General features: G+C 34.4%; 1 pseudogene; it reads left to right on the top strand.

The window, feature by feature from the left end:
- The first annotated feature begins 264 nt into the window (after positions 1-264).
- LOC112826326 (mitochondrial intermembrane space import and assembly protein 40 pseudogene) lies at positions 265-14,831 on the top strand (annotated as a pseudogene).
- Positions 14,832-21,977: the final 7,146 nt, after the last annotated feature.

The following is a 21,977-nucleotide window of genomic DNA, read 5'->3' as shown; positions in this document are numbered from 1 at the left end:
CCTTTGATTCACTGGGGTCATCTGATACAGGATGTTACTTGTCTCCTTGACTCTGTAAGCCATTCAAATGTATGTAATGGGGCATAATGACATTTTGGGTCTTGTGGTGTCAGTAATAGTTCAGAACTTGTAATCAGTACCTTTCAAAGTATGTGAAAATTTTCTTTTCCTCAGTGAACATTTACTCATATAAATGGCCTTAAATTCCTCTGGTAAAACATTAAAGAAATCTGTACCTTATATATTTGCTATCACATTGCAAGCATGGTCTTTTCTCAAGTGGACACTGTTACTCTTTTGAATCAAGGATCTTTGAGTCTGAGAATTGGCTTGCATCGAACTAGGTAAAGAATGGTGTATTTCTCACTATGGTGGCTAACATCACCCTTTGTCATCTGTTCCTGATCATTTTTATTATATAGAAAAAGTGGCAGAATTATGCTACTTCAAGTACATATACATTATTTTAAATTTCCTAAGTGTAGACATATAAACAAATACTAAATTGAATTTTTAAATTTAATATCATAGTCTAGGTTTTAAGATGATAGATTATATAATTACCACAAAACAGCTTCAGTATAAGATCTTGGCACAAGGAGGACTGGGAAAAAGCTGTGTAATATAGAGTTAAATAAATCGGTCTTACTGATTTTAGGCATAAGCATGGATTTAGGTGTAATTCAGAATCAAAATCACGTGTTAGATTTATTTCTCATCGTATATTTATTAGGAAAATATTAATAAACATTTTAAAGAGTTAAATTTAGATCCTTTGCATGAAAAGGTATTCATATGCGAAAACCCTTGATTTTCCTTTTATGTCATAATTAACTGTTCAGATTCTAGAAGAAAAAATAATATACAGTGAATGATAAAATAATCTAGATTGCATACAAAATAATCTGACAGTGTACTTTCGTAGAAACACAGTTGACTGTATCTGAAGTTGATTTCCTTCATGAAAAAAATGTTTCAATAGTGCCAAGTATTTTAAAGCATTAAGGCATACCTCATTTTATTGTGCTTTGCAGATACTGAGTATTTTTTACAAATTGATGGTTTGTGGCAACCCTGCATGGAGCAAATCTGTTGGTGCCATTTTCCCACCAGCATTTGCATACTTTGTGTGTCTGTGTCACAGTTTGGTAATTCTCACAATATATCAAATTTCTTCCTTATTATTATATTTGCTTTATTGATTTGTGATGACTTATGACTTGCTGAAAGTTCAGTTGATGTAAATTAGCATTTTTGTCAATAAACTTTTTTAAATTAAGGTATGTGCCTTGTTTTTTTCCAGAATTGATACTATTGCACATTTAACAATCTATAGTATAGTGGAAACATAACTTTGTATGCACTGGGAAACCAGAAAATTCATTTGACTCATTTTATTGCGATGTTTGTTTTATTGCAGTGATCTGGTTTGCCTGTTATGTTTTTTTTTTTTCAATAAGTTTGAATACAGAAGATTATGCCAAGCTCCTTGCTAGTTTATATAATCAGTACCTGTGGCACTTGGTTCATACACACAGGTCTTATATTTTGTTCATGCTGTTTGCTCTAAGAGCAACTATATGTATATGTCACTATGTTGTCAGTATTTAATAAGACACCATGTAGATAGTTGAAAATATTTGTGTTTTAATTGATCTAATTTTGTTGTACTCGAGATATTTTAATGGAAGTTTTTTAGTAACGTTAGAAACAAGCTATAACATTCTTCTTATAGTGAAAAAGTGAAAGATATATAGTATGTGATAGTTTTATTATACATGTTTATTAAATTTGTTCAAATAAGTAGAATTTAAAATTCATTATTTTATGTGACTTCAAAGCTATTTCAGTTTCTAATTAAAATTGAGCATTTGGTTTTTCTTCTTTTTCAAGTTTGATTATCTTCATCTTAGGGCCCCTAAAATTTGTTATTGAAAATGAAAGAAGTGGTGCTATATATTGCATGGTAATAATTAATTCCCTCTTTTTAAACCGAAGTTTAAAAAGTTTGTAATACACTGACTGAAAATTTCTGCTTCCACAGTAGTTAATAAGAAAATGCTTTTGAAGAATCCATTTATTCTTTCCTTACCATTTGCCTAAAGACAGAGAAATTTCTACATAGATCAAAGGAATGATTGTAGCTGTTTCACTTGTCTGTGAGTTATGACAATCTCTACTCATTAACACATTCAGTTTTTCCAGTTATTGTCATTGAATCCTTCGCATACTAGGCCTTAAGTGATTTTTGAGTTGATGTACATGCTAAACTGTAAATTACATAACTGACCATTGTGGAATTTCTAATAATGTAGCTCATTTAAGAAGTGTTGCATTATCATATAAAGACCTATTTTATTTTACTTTTATCATTAATAGAGCCTACTTTAACACTATACCCAGGTATCTATAGCATTGATAGTATTAGAAATATAATTCTCATTATATTCTAACATTTAGGATTATTCAGATGGTCATTTCAAATATACAGTGCTACCATAATTGCAGTAAATTTGCTGATGAATATCAAGCATCCAGTTTCCTGGAATAAATACTCATATAAAATTTTTATGATGATGCACATGGGTATAAATTTATAATGTTAGTGTTGAAAATAATTAGGAGAGGATATAGTTGCTTATATAATGATATATTTCTGCCTCTTGAACTACTCAGGAAATCTTGATATGTTGGAAATATACATTAATGTATTTATTAAATATAAGCAAATAAGTTACTCTGTATAGTTTATATAGACAATATTATTTTAGTACATGGTTATTTTTATACCATACAAAGTTAAATATAGTGAAAAACACTGTACAAATACCCAAATGTATGTTAATATTAAACATTTATTTTAACATATTAGGTAGTGATATTTCATTACTATTGGCCAAAAACAGTGGATTTCTTACATGGCAAAATTATTAAGAAGTCTTTCTTGCATTAAACCCCTAGAAAATATAAATGTTTCTAAGTATGTTATAATAACCCACCCATTTTTGTGAGAGGTATTGTATTTTATAAACACTAAAGAAAACTCATTTTATAGAAACACAAGACAATTTTTATTACTCCTCTTGCCAAATTCACTATTTTATCCACAAACATTTCTGAATGAAATTGCTTTATAATCTTTCTATGACAGCCCTGGCAGCCCTTCTGATTTATGCGATTCAGAGTATACCATGTAAAAAATATTATAATGACTTTAGTTGTATTGGTCATTCCTGTTTGACTTTTCCACAAAGTAGCCTCTCTGGTAAGTGTTTCATTTCTAACCCTTAGGAAGAATTTGCACTGAGGGCAAAAAACTCATTACTTTATAGCATACCTGTCCTGGTTTATGAGTACCTAACAGAATACTAGTTTGCATTTTTTTCCCTCCAGTTCCCTATACACCAATGATTTAATGTTACCACGCTATTTATCCAGTGGACATCACCTACTGTAGCATCAAGCATCAGTGGTCAAAGTTGTTGCAACAAATTCCATAGAGAAAGGCCATCAGCGTTGATTCCAGACAGTAAAACAAAACAAAAAAACAAAGGAAAATACATGAATTTTATTTTTTTTTCCTTCAGCTTCTTAATATCATCTTACGTATACCTCAACCACTGCCCTTTCCCAAACTGTACAAAAACAGTGGGCCTTGAAGTCTTTTTTTCTCCCTAAGCATTTTTCAGAAATTTTTGTTTTTATTGTGGTTGTCATTTATTGGCTGTTTGGTTTGTTGTTCCTGGAATTAGTGTTCACCTCTTTTATGATTTATCTTCATTTGATTAGAACTATGGAGCCACAAACCTATCCTAATTCATAATCTTGGTAGATACTGTCTGGCAACACTAAAATGGGTTATTTAAAACATCTACTGTGAGATTCTGCTTGCATAGCTGATTCAGCAAATTCCTGTGCAGTCTAAACCCAGTTGTTCATTGACTTTCCAACTACCAGTTTAGTAGGCAGCATTTTCATGGCCACTAATTCAGTGACCAACCATGCATCAGCTTTTCAACCCTCAAGATACCTTTTTTTTTTTTTCCATTTATTCACCACTTTTCCTCTCTTTTATCCCCCGAGTTTACATGTTCAAATAGTCATTTTAATGGAGTTTGGGGTAACATGATGTAATGAGTATATTTAATCTGTCATCTTTTATCAGAAGTCAGCAGTGTATTTTATGTATAGGGAGAGAAACAACTATTTTTTTGGGAAGTATTAGAAGAGAAAATTTATTTTACCTTTGAAATGATGTAAATGCATATCTTAAAGCCAGGAATGAAAATCCAACATGCAATAAATATTTTTAAATCAAAGGCAACAGGAGGGTTTAAAAATATAGTGGTACTTGCTGAGGTGAGCTTGCTTTTGTTACTCCAATGAATGTGCCATGCTTATTAATATTTTTATCATGGAATTCTTATTTAGTTTGTACTAGAATTGATTTCTCATTCAGGCTGTCACAGTACACAAAATCCATTCACATCTTGTTATGAATCTGTCAAATTAACACTTTTTAAATAGAGCACAGGGTGCAGGATGGTGAGCTGAGGTTCATTAAGAGACCATAAGAGAACTTGAATGGAGAAGTTTTATCACTCACAGGTCCTAAAGGAAGTACCTGGCATGCCTCAAGGGGCCACACAAGAAGGTCAAGGCAGGGTGCAGGCAAAGGTAGAGGCAGGATCTGGGCTACATGCCTTTTAGGGTATGTGAGTGGAAGTGATTTGCAGTTCCTGAGATAGGGCCAGACTGGGAAATTCAAAACTAAAGAGCAAGTTTTGATAAGCTCCTCTGGGGTCTTGGGGAAGGCACTGAGAGTCAGGGGAGACTGTTGATCTCAAGGGCTGTTGGGAAGGTCTTATAAGAATTTATATTTCCATGGACGGAACTGGAGGGGATTATGCTAAGTGAAATAAGTCAAGCAGAGAAAGACAATTATCATAAGGTTTCACTTATATGTGGAACATAAGGAATAATGCAACGTACCATAGGGGAAGGGAGGGAAAACTGAATGGGAAGAAATGAGAGAGAGAGACAAACCATGAGAGACTGGACTCCAGGTAACAAACTGAGGGTTACAGAAGGGAGGGAGTGGGGGGATGGGGTAACCGGCTGATAGGTGTTAAGGAGCGCACGTGTTGTGAAGAGCACTGGGTGTTATACACAACTAATGAATCATTGAACATTGCACCAAAAATCTAATGATGTACTATATGTTGGCTGATTGAACTTAAATAAAGAAATAAGGAAAAAAGAGGAAAAAAAGAATTTACATTTTCTTTTGACTGTGGGTTGCTGTCTAGGTGTCTCTCGGTGGCTGACTGTGAGTTGCTGTGTGAGGGGCTAGTTTAAGTTTAAGGTCCCTGCAGGCTGCTGGGTCAAACAAAATAGATGCTGAGGCATCAGTACCATGGAGTAGATTAGCTAAACTCCGCATTCACCTTTAGCTAGAAGAAACAGTGACTGCTACTTTTGTCTAAGACAGGCCTAGGAATTGTCACCCTCTGTGAATCTATGGGATGAAAGCTATTTCCCACTTACTTCAGTCATTTCTTAATCAGAAATATTTAAATTATGTAATTCTTACAGAAGTCTAATCCCAGGTGTGACTGATAATTTATTACATTACATCATAAGAAATGAAGACTTCATGTATTTAGAAACATCTATTTGGTTTGTGATTTAAAAAAGACAATAGCTTAAGTGAGCCTTTTTGATCAGTTTAAAACTGTTTTAAAGAGGCACTTTCCTAAAAAATAATACAGTGCAATTAAAACATGTTTGAAGAGAATTTCTAACATTAGAGTTTACTATATTTTCTTAGATTTTTTTCAAAATTAAAAAATATTTATTTATAGGTATTTGTGATTATTCTTTCCAGTGATTTTTTTTTCTTTCAAATTAGGTCAGTAGTGGAAGGAAGAAAGACAACGTTCACACCCATCACAAAAATACAATTATAATTGGGTCAGATGAAAAGTTAGTAAGAGATGTCCCAGTTTTTTGGCTAAGTAAATTGGTTTTTTATACAATAGTACAATAATCCTTAGAGGATTCATCAACAAAGAAAGATAGCTCTCCTTTTTGGAATTTTCTGTTTACCATTTGTAAAGTCGTATTTCCTGTCAACCAGCAAGAGGTTCCAATAGTAATTGTTTTGTCACTGAAAAAAATGAAATTTCTGCAACTATGTGGCAACACATAGCCACAGGGCTATTGTAGCAAATTAAATCCATTTCTGTTCAAGTGCAAGTATACCCCATTATTCAATAACAAATAAGCTTTATAATCAAATGGGAATATCCTTTTAAAACAGTTTGTTACTTCATATATTTTTGTTTTTCATTAAAGTGACTGAATCATTTTATTCTATCTTGTTTCATATTTCAGAAATAATTCATGAAAATTTGTATTAAGATGATTTAATGTTTAAATAGTTTTCTTCTTAGTAACAATGCAGTTAATATTTAAATAATTTATTTAACCAATTTAAGTATTAATAAAATTCATTTGAATCATTATAATTATAAAAAATGAGTTCCTATAAAATAATGAACACATTATCCATGCGGATGAAGTTATTCAATTCAGTCTACTTTAACACCAACATTGAGATGCAAACTCTGTAGATTTGTCTGATAGTAGACTAAATTATTTTTCTTGACAAGAATCTACTTCTCTGAATATATAAGGAGCCCAGCAAGAAAAGAGTTCATTCTCTGAGAAGAATATCTTTAATAAAATTTGGCCTCATATTTTATTATAGTTTTTTAAAGTAGATACTTTTCTTGACTAGGTCCCATTTTTATAACAATAAGAAATCAGAGGAGAAACTAATAAGATATATGTGTCAAAATAAGAATGCCATGGCAAATGGAAGGATATGCATCCTCCCCACTTTACAAGACACACCATATATAGCTCTAACAAAAAATGATATCCATGAGAAGTCATACTCTGCATTGACAGAGTAAGCAATAGTGTTGAAGAATTAGGATATTTGAATAATATGTCCATGGAAGTGACCAGAAATTTTTATGAAAAGACAAGGCATCTGATGAGAACCGAAAGTTGGAAAAGGGTGGTGTTCAAGGGAATAAATGCAAAAAAATGTCATCGAGATAAGAAATAATTAATAACCATCATAGTAACACTCTATTTTAAACCCTGGCCTGGGGGTGACAGGGGTTTACATGTCCATATGTCTCTATCTGTGTCTGTTTCTGTATCTGTATCTCTCATCTAGTCGTCTTGAACATCAGTTCCATGGAGCATGTTTCTACCATTTTATTTTATTTTTTTAAAGATTTATTTATTTATTTGAGAGAGAGAGATCATGAGGGGGAGAGGGAGAGAGAAGCTTGAGCAGGCTCCATGCTGAGCACAGAGTTTGACTCAGGGCTGGATCTCAGGACCATGAGATCACAACCTGAGCCGGAACCAAGAGTTGGACATCTAACCAAGTGCGCCATCCAGGTGCCCCTCTACCATTTTAAAGAAGAAGAAATTAAAGCATAGAAAATTTAAGTGATTTATTTAAAGTTGCAAAATTAGTAATTTCAGTGTCTGGAGTTAGATTGATTGTTTCTAGTCTGATTCCAAAACCAGTGCTTATTCTCTACAAAACCTTAGGTTTCCTCGTTGATGCTTCTTGTGCTACTGGTGATAAAGGAGTATTGAAGATTAGTTGAACAAATTAGTTGGGGTAGAGGGCACTGTGTAAACTAAATTATTTTTCAAAATATTAAATCCTGCACTTGCCAAACCAAAATGGGGAGGGTATTAATCCTATCACATTGACACTCTTATGTGATTAGCCATTGCATCATGGTTAGTGAAATCTATTTCCCCAACTCTGGATGTTAGGCTTACTCATGTGATTTGTATTGTTCCATAAGATGTTAGAGTATTATTTCACTTATAAGTGAAATGAAATAAGTCAATCAGAGAAAGACAAATATCATATGATCTCGCTGATATGAGGAATTCTTAATGTCAGGAAACAAACTGAGGGTTGCTGGAGTGGTGGGGGGTGGGAGGGATGGGGTGGCTGGGTGATAGACATTGGGGAGGGTATGTGCTATGGTGAGCGCTGTGAATTGTGTAAGACTGATGAATCACAGACCTGTACCTCTGAAACAAATAATACATTATATGATTAAAAAAAAATGAAGGGGAAATCAGAGGGGGAGACGAACCATGTGAGACTATGGACTCAGAAACAAACTGAGGGTTCTAGAGGGGAGGGGGATGAGGGGATGGGTTAGCCTGGTGATGGGTATTAAGGAGGGCACATACTGCATGGAGCACTGGGTGCTATACACAAACAATGAATCATGGAACACTGCATCAAAAAATAATGATGTAATGTATAGTGACTAACATAACATAATAAAATAAAATTAAAGATGTTAACAGTGGTTATGCAATCAGAAGTTTGAAATGTATTTGTGCAGTTGGCTCTGTGCTCTTGTAAATCTGCTGCTGTCACGTGAAGAAGTGGTCCAGATAACCCATTGATTGAAGGAAGATGAGACATATGGAGCAGATGGAGACTTTGGAGCCAAGCCAAGCTGAGCCCAGCCTTTATTAATCAATCCCCAGATGATTTTCAGACAAATGAGGGAGAATAAATGGTTATTATTTCAAATAGTTGAGTTTTAAGATGGTTTGTTCAACAGAATTTTTGTGGAAACAGCTGATAGACACAGTCAACAGCAACATACTTTAACTATAGAATCTCCACTTTAATACTTGAATATATTAGATTTCCAAAAAATTTTTCTCAAAATAAGTTACTCCTCCTTAAAGAGAAATAAAACCACTGTTTTATATTATGCCATCTTTAAATTCATTGATACATCATGAAAATGTTAACATCACATTTTTTGCATATTTCATTCTGATCTGTATTCCTCTAAATGCTGTAGAGGCTATATATAACTGACTCATAATCAGTCAGTCAAAACATTGTATAGACATCTTAGTAATCTGTCCACTTAAATCTGCAATCATTTGAACTACAAAAAATTTGGAGATTTTTTTTTATGAATAGAGAAGCAAATTCTGCCTCATTACTTTCCTAAAAAAGTAGTTTAGAAAGAATGTGAGGGGACTAAAATATGCAAAAGAATCCCATATTTATTAATCAAAAGATGTATCATCATTAACATAAATGAGCACCTGAAACCAAACACAGCCAAATTTGCATGGAACTATGTGACTAGACATACTATACTCTTAGTTCTGGAAATAGAAACAGACATTTAAACCATAAAAATTATTCACAAATTTTTCTATTCCCTCTTCTTAAGTTCTGAAATATTTGTGTGTGTGTGTGTGTGTGTGTGTGTAACTGCAGCATTATAACACTTTAATATCAAATGAACACTCATTGAATGCAATGTAAACAAGAGTAATATCTCAAAATAAATATTACTATAATATATTCAACTATTTACTAAAACAATCCAAAAACTTGTCTCCTAGCTTCTGACTAGTTAGCAAAGACATGTACAGTTTTCTCTAGAATATGTTTATACCCGAAAATCCATCAAGTCTTTTTTCACTTACATAAATTTATTAGTAATTATCTTTAGAAAAAGAGTTTCTGCTTTCTCATAATTTGCCTGATATAGTCAAGGTTATGCTTGATTTTAATAATGAATATCTGAACACTGCCGGAATCCACACTTTGGTTTAATAGACATCAAGGGATCTGGCATTCTTTGAATTAGCATATTTGCTAAGTTCATTTCCATTTTTTATTAACAGCATTTATATGGCCCTTCTTAAGACCTAGGTGTTTTTTTTTTAATTACTTGCAAATATTAGCTTATTTAATTAATGTGGTCTTCCTAACAACCCTATGAGTAACAAGAGTAGAACTAATTGAGTGAATTCCAAAAATTACACAGGACAAAATAACACCAGAATCAACTCCAATTTTGCACTCTGAGTTAGATCAAAGTCAACAACCTTTTTCAGTAAATCTCATACTAGTGAATATTTTAGGCTTTATAGGCCACAAAGTCTCTGTGGCAGTGAAAGTCATGTCTGCTAACGTTGTGCTAAAACAGCCATAGATAACATGGAATAAGTGAGCATTGCTCCAATAAAACTTGCTTTACAAAATGGGGTAATGGGCTGGGTGGAGTCAGTGGGTCATAATTCCATGTCCCCTAACTTAGATGGTAAGCACAGAATTTAATTCTGGTCCTATGAAAGTGTGAAGGAAACCGGTAACACTTGGCACTGAACGCTCCAAACGTTTCCTTGAGGCATTCTCCTTTTGGGGGAACTAAAAGCATTCCATACTCATTTAAAAAAAAAAAAAGGAACTGTGATAAAAGAGAAAGCAAAATTGTACATGGTACCATAGCTAAATATAATGGAGTCATATCATTCTGTAATTTATATGTAAAGCCAAAACAAGCACTTTTCTTTTTCATTTGCAATATATGAAAGGGACTCAAAGAAATGAAAGTTCATTTTGAAAAGAGGTGGTAGTTAGTTATATAAATATTAAATCATTTCCACAGATTGTACCTGTGATTGTAGACAATTTTTTTGTCAGGATCTTTTCTGGGCTTCGACAAAGTAGTTGATAAAAGTGAAAAGATCACAACAAATCTTTTTCTAATCTTGAATTTTGAAAATACAGTAACTCAGAAATACTAATAGCAGGATAGTAACACTACTTTTACATATGAAAGAGATAACATTTAGTCTCCCTATTGATGAGAAATTTAAGACTTCTGGTATATTTGGCTAGCAGAGAGGAATTGAACAGCATGGCCCTGGTAGAAAGAATTAAATACATCAGTATACTTACTATGCCAAGCAAATGGAACAATTTACGGATTGGGAGCAGTGCAAAGTGTTGTCATTCTGGGCAAGAGCAACATCTATCATCTTATACAGAAATAGAACATTCTGTTCAGAGTGTTCCAGCCTTGGCTCTCAGTTCTTAAGATAAATCACAACCCAGAACAAGTCAGTGATAGGATTTCAGCAGAGAGCATAATAGAGCTTGACAATGCAGTGATTAGTTAATTAACCTGAGTACTCAGAAACCAATCCATATGATAGAACGTAGGGAAAACAAACTGGATATGCAAACGTTTCCTATATTTGAAGTGATTCACATTATAAAATAACCCTGACAATTTGCATATTGAAAGTAATAAATTTACATATTCCCTAAATATGGTATTTTAATTCTCAGTACTTTGAGTCAGATTGTTAACAGAGTCATATAATCCAACTTATTTGTGGAAAATGAAAAAAAAGAATAGATTCTTCACATTACTCAATACCTTATGTATGACCAAGTGACAAATTCCCTTAGACTTTCATTAAACGTTGTTAATATAATAACAAAGACACTCTTGGATTGCTTTACAATTAATTGTTTACATGTCTATATCCCTTGAAAGAACTAGAGCTACTTGAAAATACAAATTGTATCCGTTGGAATTTGTATACCTAATACCATAGTTGGCATAGCATATGTATTCAGTATTCAGCAAGTAATTGTAAAATTACTTCAATTAAATATAATTTTTTGTTGTTTTGGAAATGATACAATAGTATACATATGGAAAACACTCTTTTTCTACCCCTTCTGATTCCAAGTTAGTTGCAAAGGTTTATATGTCTTGGAATTTTTAAAGTAGCAGTTGAGAAGCACTGTCTGTTGTAGCATTTTCTATGAAACCAAGTAAAAGATCAACTTATGAATCCTAGATATTCAAATATATAAACTATGACATTTCACCAAGACCAAGAAAGAATTTCTACTATCCATATGATAAAAATTAAATCAAAATATTCTTATCTAGGCTTTCTCTCAACTCAAAATAGTGTTTTGTTTTAAAACATTAATTCATTGGGAAAAAAACAAAAACTGCTCTAAAAGTCAGAGACCCAGTGTTGTAGGTTTGAGTAAATAGTTCACTGAAATAGATGCATGAACCACAAAATGCAACACAGATCACCGAATATACTAGTGTAAATATTAGAGAAAAAACTGTGTTGAATTTCATGTATATTTTAGTAAATAAGAGTTCAGATGTTTCTTGTACATACCAGAAGCATTGCCACTTTTTTAAGTGTAAGCATATATAAGATAAGTGAGAACAGTGACTTTTCATTCACTGATTTTCAGATAATCAGTTTTGGTGGTGGCATCATTCAAAATGTGGTGCCAGGAGAGGACACCTGAACAGACATTTTTCCAAAGAGAACATACAAATAGCCAATAGGTACATGAAAATAGTGCTTAACATCACTAATCATCAGGAAAATTCAACTAAAAACCACAATGAGCTATCACCTCACACCTGTTAGATGGCTCTTATTAAAAAGACAAAGATATGTGCTATAGTAAGTGCTGTGAATTATGTAAGACTGCTGAATCACAGACCTATACCTCTGAAACAGATAATACATTATATGTTAAAAAAAAAAAAAGATAGCAGGAAGGGAAAAATGAAGCGGGGGATTCGGAGGGGGAGACGAACCATGAGAGACTATGGACTCAGAAACAAACTGAGGGTTCTAGAGGGGAGGGGGCTGGGGGGATGGGTTAGCCTGGTGATGGGTATTAAAGAGGGCACGTACTGCATGGAGCACTGGGTGTTATACGCAAACAATGAATCATGGAACACTACATCAGAAACTAATGATGTATGGTGATTAACATAACATAATTAAAAAAAAGAAAAAATAACAAGTGTTGGGGAGAATGGAGAAAAGGGAACCATTGTGCCCTGTAGGTCGGAATGCACATTCAGACAACCAATGTGGAAGATAGTTTATAGATTCCTCGAAGAATTATTCAGCCATAAAAAGAAGAAAATCCAGGGACGCCTGGATGGTGCAATTAAGTGACTGACTCTTGGCTTCAACTCAGGTCCTGATCTGAGTCCTGAGATCGAGCCCCCTGTTGGGCTCCTGGCTCTGTGCAGAGTCTGCTTAAGGTTCTCTCTCCATCTCCTTCTGCCTCTCCCACCCCAGTCTCTCTCTCAAATAAAAATAAATAAATGTTTAAAAAGAAGAAGAAGAAGAAAATCCTGCCATTTGCGGCAATATGGATGGACCTTGAGGGCATTACCCGTGAAATAAGTCAGAGAAAGACAAATACTGCATGATCTCACTAATACGTGAGTTCTGAAAACTCAAAACTCCTAGAAAAAGTGGATTGGTGATTGCCATGGGCTGGAGGATTGGATTAGGAGGTAATGGTCAAAGAGTACAAACTACATTTTATAAAATGAAAAAGTTCTATTTAATGTACAGCATGATGACTATTGTTAATATATACTTAAAATCTTAAATACTTAAGTATACTTAATACTTAAAATCTAAAATACTTAACGATCTTAAATGTTCTCATCACTCACACATACACAGGTCATTATGTGAGGTGGTAGTAATCATTTCACAATATATACGTGTATCAAATTACCTTAAATTACACAGTATTATATGTCAGTTAATAAAGCTGAGGGTAAAAGCCACCAGAAGAGTAGGATACAGAGGAATGTATAATGTCATGATGTAATTTCAGTAATTTTTTTAATTCCTAAATTTGGTAGGTCGTCTAATGGCCTTAGTTTGCTCACAATCAAGGTAGATGCAGGTATGCAAATAAATAAATACATAAAGTCATAATGTTTGTTAGAAAGACATTGGCAGAAATCAAAATAATTTTGTTAAATATAGCAAGCAAAACAATTTTTTTTTGCATTTTATGACCTTTTATAAAGTTTTTTCATAGGCAATATAAAGATGTGAAATGAGTATGGGCTATAAGTAATGGACCAGAGTGTGATTTCACCACTTACTATGTGTATAAACTTGGGCATATTGTATTATATTACTTAAATATCTTTCAGCCTGCCATTGCTAATTTGTGAAAAAAGGAAAAAAACATTTTTTGCTTCATTATGACACATTATTTAGGAAATGTATCAAAAGACATGTACAGGCTTATTAAAATGGTAATCACTAAGTTTTAAAATATTTTATTGATGCTATTCATACGAAAAATGTAAGGTGGACATCATCAAGATCACACAGGTTAATGACACAGTGCAAGTTATGACTCAAAATTCCTGAAAATACTCCAGTGCTAGAGGAAAAGTGAAAGTTATTTGGGCAGAAAAAAATATACATGAGATAAGTCAAGCTATTAAAATAATAGTAAATATCAGGCGGAGGCAGGCACTTGGTGGGCAGGCCTGTTGGGAGCGGGTCTGCGTGGGCCTCGCAGCTGCCTGTCCTCCCTGAGGACAGAGGTCATAGAAGGAGCACGCTGCTGTAGCCTGGAGGTCTGACTCATGGGCTGCATCCGTGGCCTCCTGCCCTCTGGAAGGGAAAGAGCGAATCCTATCTGTGACCTGTGATAGCCATGAAACTCCAAGCAGTGCAGAGCTGGTGCATATGATCTCAGGGGTCCTCATGAGCATGGGTTGATCTTGCCAAATGGAGACATTAACTGGAACTGCCCGTGAGAGTGGCCCCTGTGGGGAATGGCCAGTGGCCCCTGTGAGGAACAGTTCAAGTGGGCCTTTTTCTACTTGCACTATAGCATAGAGAATGTCAAGCCATCAGACTGTGTAGACCAATTTTGGGCCATGCAGGAATGCATGCAGAAATACCCCAACCTCTATCTTCAGAAGGAGAATGAGGAGGAGAAGCCAGTAGAACATTTAGAACAGACAGCTCCCACTGAGGCCCCTGCAACCAAAGAAGAGCAGGGGTCAAGATATGAGGAGGACCACAAGGCATTGGGTTCCAGTGCTTCTGCTTCAGAGTGATATGAACCTTTTGCAAAATGCCTTTTGGTCATTCTCTGATAAGTCTCTTTCCACTATTGTTCTGTGCACCATAATGTACAAAATAACTTATTTTGATGATCAAAGGTCTTGGTCCTTTGGCATACATACTGGAAAAAATGTATGTGTGTCTTACATAAACCTGTCGGCAAATGTAGCTGTCACTGTTGAATTCTCTTCTCAGATTACTCTGAACTTTGAAACAATGTGCTGACTATTGACTACGCTCAGCAACCAAAAATCATTATCTGGGAATGAGTGAGCTGATTTATTTTGTGAGTGAGCTGATTTATTATTGATTATATCCCTTTTAGTAGATTTTATACCCCTTTGGGAAATGAGATAGAAACAAAAACATCTTCCTTTAGAAATGCTGGAGTGGGACCATTCCTAATACAAGAGGCCAGGTAGATGATCAGATACTAATTTCTTAAGAGGCATCTTGACCTTGAGTATATTAGGAGGTACTGTATTTCATTTCTGATACATTTTGGTTTCCATTTTTACATTGAACTCAAGGTTTTCTGTGTTTGGAAATTGGAGATTTAGACCGTCAGATTCACAGTCCTTTTCTAAGTGAAGAGAAAGGCTGGTTTTGCTGTTCTTGTGATTCCAAAAGTCCTGGTTTGGGGCCTCTGTTCACACTGGCTCTGTCTGTGTCAGATGTAATGTTTTTGAAAGGTGGGGACTACTTAATTGTTAGCAAAGTAGCAGCCAAGAGAAGAAATAATGTTAATTAAGTTGTCATTTAAAAGGAAAACATGGTTTTTACCTGGAAAAATAGTAAATATCAGATATGAATACTCAAACAATAAAGAGAGAGTACAGAAATTTTGTGAACCTGGGATAGAAATCCATTTTATGGGAATATACACACATCTAGCTGCTAGTTACAACAACGGAGGGAAAATGATGACATAAATGCATAGACATATTTGAGAAATAATGTAAAGGTAGAATGAATTTGTTGGAGTCAAGGAATAGGAAATAGAATAATTCCTGATACGTGAGTTCTCTGAGAAGGAGGTTTTCTAAAGGAATAAGGTAAGATATATAGAAAACATAAAGGAGCTAAATGAGTTTTGAAATGGGCTTTTTCAGTGTTGGGCCAAATCCTCTGTGTGTATGTGTGTGTGTGTATGTACAGGGGTGGGGGGATATTTGATACATTTTGATGCTAAGTTTGGAAGTAATGAATAAATTAAAACACAACTGAAAAAAATTTAAGTATATTGAATGCCATTTCAGTCATGCATTTTCTATGCATTGGTTTTCACTATTTTCAAACATCTGTAACCAAAGTGATTGAGACTTCTGTTGGTATCAACTAAAATTTTCTCTTGATCAATATTGATAGGTTAAAAGTACAAATATGATAGTTTTCCTCCTAAAAAGATGAAGGGTAGATTTTTGTTTCTGTTAATCCACGTAAAAGAGAAAAGAACTGCTGGCGGCTTCTGTAGTGTGGTTTCAGATGGTCATTGAACATCCTCTCACTTAATTTATTCTCATTGCTTCTGGCCCAGTTCTGTCATTGACTTGAAAGACTTTTTCATATAAATGACACTAATGCTCTTTCACACTGAATGCTGGCAGCTCGCATAGGAATATCATCTAGAAAGGTTTTTTTTTTTTTATCAACTTCTGTTTTATGAGAATTGCAAGTGAGTTAGTTCACTATAAATTATTCTTAAAGTCTGAGGAATAAATCAGATTAATCACTATTGGAATAAAAAATAATAGAAAAATAGAAATATATTTTGAATCATTTATGTTTTCTTTATGTTATAACTAAATTTTAATATAAAATTATGAAATGAATATCTATTTAAATTAATCAACATTTACATCGTGCTTTTGAATGAATAAACCACACACATGGACACACACAAGTGTGTATGTCTAATAACAGAAAGCAGTACAAAAAATATTAGAAAATTACATAGTAAAGATCCCTATGACATACTAATAATATATCCTCTCCCCAGAGGCAAGAATGTTAATGGTTCTTGTTGATCCTTTGGAAATAATAATAGAGCATCCCCCAGAAGGGATTTGAATGTGTTTCTTCCTATTTTCAATCAAAGGGAAGTTACTGTCTACAATATTTTAAACTGTGTGCTTTTTATTTAGAAAATGTTATCAATTCTAACTCTTATAGATTTGGTCTTCTGGGCTGTCAACTCATTAGGTTACACCGTGAACCCATTATAAGGTGTCCCAAAAGGCTGTAGTTGACTGCGGTGATTTAAGCATTAAATCGCATGCAAATATTATTTAAGCACTTTTTTTGTCAGCTGTAAAATTGGAAAAATAGTATGTAAGTTAAAATGTTTCTGAAAATCTTTGAAAAAGTGTCCAACTCAGCCTTAATTAACTCCCAAATTCTACTTCTGTTGTAAAGCACATTCTCAAGATGCTAAGGGTCAACTATATTGTTTTTAAACCTTTTTGAGCCAACATTATACAGATCGTACCTTGGACTAACAGTCTCACCCCCATAGGAAAGCATGCAAAATTGCACCTGGAGGACTAGCTCTACGCTACAATCTTAATGAATTCCATCATGCACTTCAACTAGGTTTACCTTGCCTTCAGTAGAAGTTACAATTGCCCTGGCCATCTATAATCTTCTCTATTCTAAAATTTACTCAGAAATTGGTTATTTCCACTGCAATATCAACCACATGTATGGCTTGCTGTTCTTTTGCTTGTTTACTCTTAAATGTTTTCTGCTCATTTCCTTGATTCTGTCATGATCACATTTGTCATCAAACAAATCATACCATTTATAATAATATACTTGGAAATATCTTACTCTTTTTTACACTATTTCTTTCAGGTCACCTTTTCAGGATGCTTTATGAAATTGTACCTCTAGATCTCACCAGAATCATGACATATTCATGGATTCCAACATTTTTTTTTGTTACTCTTTGCATTTTCCTTTTTTATTCTATGTCGACTAAAATCTTTGACTTATAAGAACTATTGCAATAATAGTTGCAAATTATCTGATCCCCTTGTTTCACTTTTTTCTTACTTGCCATGAAACTCAACCTCTGGATAAATCCTACAGTTTATTCTGTCTAGCTGATCGTTGAAAGAAAACAATCTCTGTTTGACTCATTTCACTTAGCATAATCCCCTCCAGTTCCAACCGTGATGCAAGTGGTGGGTATTCATCCTTTTAGTATATTGTATATATGAACCATATCTTCTTTGTCCATTCATCTGTTGAAGGGCATCTTGGCTCCTTCCACAGTTTGGCTATTGTGGACATTGCTGCTATGAACTTTGGGGTGCATGTGCCCCTTCTTTTCACCACATCTATATTTTTGGGGTAAATACCCAGTAGTGCAATCGCTGAGTCATAGGGTAGCTCTATTTTTAACTTTTTGAGGAACCTCCATACTGTTTTCCAAAGTGACTGTACCAACTTGCATTCCCACCAACAGTGTAAGAGGGGTCCCCTTTCTCCACATCCTGTCCAACATTTATTGTTTCCTGCCTTGTTAATTTTTGCCATTCTGACTGGTGTAAGGTGGTATCTCAATGTGATTTTGATTTGAATTTCCCTGATGGCTAATGATGTTGAACATTTTTGGCTAATCATGTTGAACTTTTTTTTTTTTTTTAATTTGTCTGTTAGCCATTCATATGTCTTCTTTGGAGAAGTGTCTGTTCATGTCTTCTGCCCATTTCTTGACTTGATTATTTGTTTTTTGGGTGTTGAGTTTGAGGAGTTCTTTATAGATCTTGGATACCAGCCCTTTATTTGTAAAGTATATCTTCTCCCATTCCGTGGGTTGCCTCTTTGTTTTGTTGACTGTTCTCTTTGCTGTTATAATTGCTGTTAGAAGCAATTATCATATGGTTTCACTTATATGTGGAACATAATGGATAGCATGGAGGACATTAGGAGAAGGAAGGTAAAAATAAAGCGGGGGAAATCAGGGGGAGATGAGCCATGAGAGACTATGAACTCTGGGAAACAAACTGAGGGTTTCAGAGGGGAGGAGGTGGGGGGATGGGTTAGCCTGGTGATGGGTATTAAGGAGGGCACGTATTATAATGAACGCTGGGTGTTATATGCAAATAATGAATCATGGAACACTATATCAAAAACTAATAAAGTACTGCATGGTGACTAACATAATAAAATAAATAAAAGAAAGAAAAGAAAAGAATCACCCATGTTATAATTTAAATTCTTAATTTCACACTTCGATTTGGACTTGGTATTTTCTTAAAATACCTTTTTTCCTCTAAAAGTCGGTGGCAGACAATTCTCCATGAATGTTTTCACATCCCTCATGGTCCAGGATTTGAGCATAAAAAGAACTGGTAGACTTGGTAAAAAATTGATTGTGTAGTAAATATGCCCTGGAAACTAGAGATTGAGTATTTCTTAGAAATGATTTATAGACTTATCTCCCCAGGAACCAGTTACTCACAATGCAGTGAAGTGAAGCTGGAGACCTTTTTCCTTTCCTCTATGCACTGTCCCCCCATGGGGATTCATTTATATTCCAAAGTGAAAATGCTAATGAATGTTAGAAACTTATTCTACTCTGTACTGTGGACTAATGGTATTCCATCGTCTACTGGTGGAAAACACACATACACACATACAAACACACACACACACACACACACACATATACTTCATATCTAATCTGGTGAGGTAAACTAATACCAGATTCCTAACTTTTGGGTCTGTATTGATACTAAGTACAGTATCAGTGAGGTTCTAGCTGGAGAAATGATTCACTTGAGGTGTTTTAAGTAGTAAGAGATTTAGAGAATCTTAAACAATCATTGTAAAGGCTAGATGAGTGAAAGGTAGAAATCTAGGTGTTTAGAAAGTGCCTAAATTTCTAGGAACCTACAACTAGTGTCTAACCTACCTACAGCAGTGAAACAAATCATTCACAGGAACTCAACCAGAAATTAAAAGTTTTATTTTGCTTAGTGCCTATGCATTTTCCTGTAACTGTGGCTGGAAAATAATGTCTTCTCTTCCGTCTTCCAAATTTTGCACAACATGTCTCAGTCTAGCCTGAAGGCCTGCTCTCAAGGAATACCAGGATGTGCAGTTCTCAGCCATCTCTTGCGTGGTGCACGAATGTGTGTAAAATGAATGGAGACGAACAATCCAGGCCACACTGATTTTTTGACAAACAGCGTTATGCTAATGTTGCTTGCCTGTGAGATTTCTTATGCACTTAGCTTTTTTTCATTTTCTGTCTCCTCTGCTTCCTTCTCAGTTTGACAGAGGGATTAAAGAAGAGTCAATATATCCAATACGCGGTGCTGCACACAAAGTAAGGTTGAGTTTAAATCTCAGGATGTGCCATTTCCCTGTAGAAATGTGGTCTGCTTGTCCTTTTCTTGAAACGCAACAATTAGATCTTCTTTCTCCATGTCCTTTATATGCTGCATGTCTGCCAGTAGCTTTACTAGCCTTTCCTTCTTAGCCTTAAAAATAGCCTTATTATTAAATGCCATAATATTCTGCATTATTGCATGCAGATTAAGATGCCTTTCATTTCATCAAAAACACAGCCTATATCATGTATTTTATTTTCATAATGGTATGTGTGTGTGTGTGGGGGGGGGATTCCTATGAAAAGAATGGAGAAATGTAACATCTTAGTGAGCCAAGCAGAAAAACTGCCTTTATTCCTTTTTCAGTAACTGATGCTCCTCTGAGTACTGTTCTAGCCCCAACAGAGATTCTATTGGAATTTTACTTGTATCCTCATCCTCAATGTAATTTTTTCCCTAAAGACCCTATTAATTTCTTCTTAATGCTTGTATTATGTCTGAAACATATCTTATAGTTTCAGAGTCCTTTATAGTTTTCATTAACTTTCCACTTGCAGTTTTTCATGTCCTTGGGTCTCACTGTAAGTATAACCTTGGGTCTTACACTAGTGCACTGTAGGGAACGTTAGTCCTTCTTTACCCACCAAGTGGGGTAGGGAGTGTAGGTTTTAGGTTCTTCTGAAGAGAATTTATTTTTCTTACTTTATTAGTGTTTGATCCTTCAGTCCCTTCTTCAGCCTGGTCTCATTCAAATTCTATCCATCCAGCAATTCTCAATATTACCTAAATTTGAAATGAAACCTTACCAATCTTCCAGGATAATCATTTAAGAATTCTCTTAATTTAAATTGCTTTTTGATGGAGTGGTTATGTGTTGTACAAAAATTGTTCAATTCCCTCTATATAATTTAATTTAATTTACATATTTAAACTTCTGACCCTTTTTTCTCTTGGCACTGCTTTTCTACTTCTTTGTATATTTATTGCTATATTCTGAATATTATCAGTATATCCAGCCAGTATAACTCCATCTTCCTCAGTTTATCATCTGACCTTAGTCATTATCACCTCAATAAATATTTTCTAGATATAGCTCTTAATTATTTGTCTTAAAATATTTGCCGCAAAGTTTTATGTAAAAGAAAAAACCCTAATGACCACCAGGATTTAAACCATGCAGTAGAGTCTCCTTCTCAGAACACAGTAATCTCAACCACATCCATCTAACATTCTTTTCACAGACCTTCTAACATTCTTTTACCAGCTCAGTTACTCCTTCAGCTCCATCATCCTTTGTTGAGGGGGCACTTAATTCAGTATGTAATTTTTCTAAGACGAATTTACTTCCTCTTTTGGTCAGCCCTGTAGGTGTTTTCTCAATCAGGGACTTCAGGTCACCTTCCAAATACATATTTTCTTCTTGGGAATCATTGTTTATATAAATCTGGTTTTAATTTCATTTGTTGAGTGAATTAGAAGTTCCTTTATTACAACAAGTTAACTGTGATAGGAAGATTAAAATAATGCTTTATAAACCAATAACCATTAAAATTACTGCATTGTTCTTTATTTCTTCTCAAAAGAGACAACATTTTCTCATGTACCTAACATTTCTTATAAACAAGGAGGGTGACTAGAAGCCATTGTTTAGTAAATTCTGCCTTCTGAGTCTGGGATATAACGGAGTTTGGGATATAAAGATGTCACAGTGGAGCTTAAATAGCATCGGCTTTTAATTATCATGATGTAACACTTCTTTGCTCCCCAATTCAGTGCCACTGGTTGTTCCTTTCTAAC

The sequence above is a fragment of the Callorhinus ursinus genome, unplaced genomic scaffold (assembly GCF_003265705.2).
Source record: "Callorhinus ursinus isolate GAN/ISIS: 27379988/994484 unplaced genomic scaffold, GSC_fseal_2.0 scaffold7, whole genome shotgun sequence".
In the NCBI taxonomy this organism is placed as follows: Eukaryota; Metazoa; Chordata; class Mammalia; order Carnivora; family Otariidae; genus Callorhinus; species Callorhinus ursinus.
The sequence above is the reverse complement of the archived record's forward strand: the minus strand, read 5'-3'. Positions and strand labels throughout refer to the sequence as shown.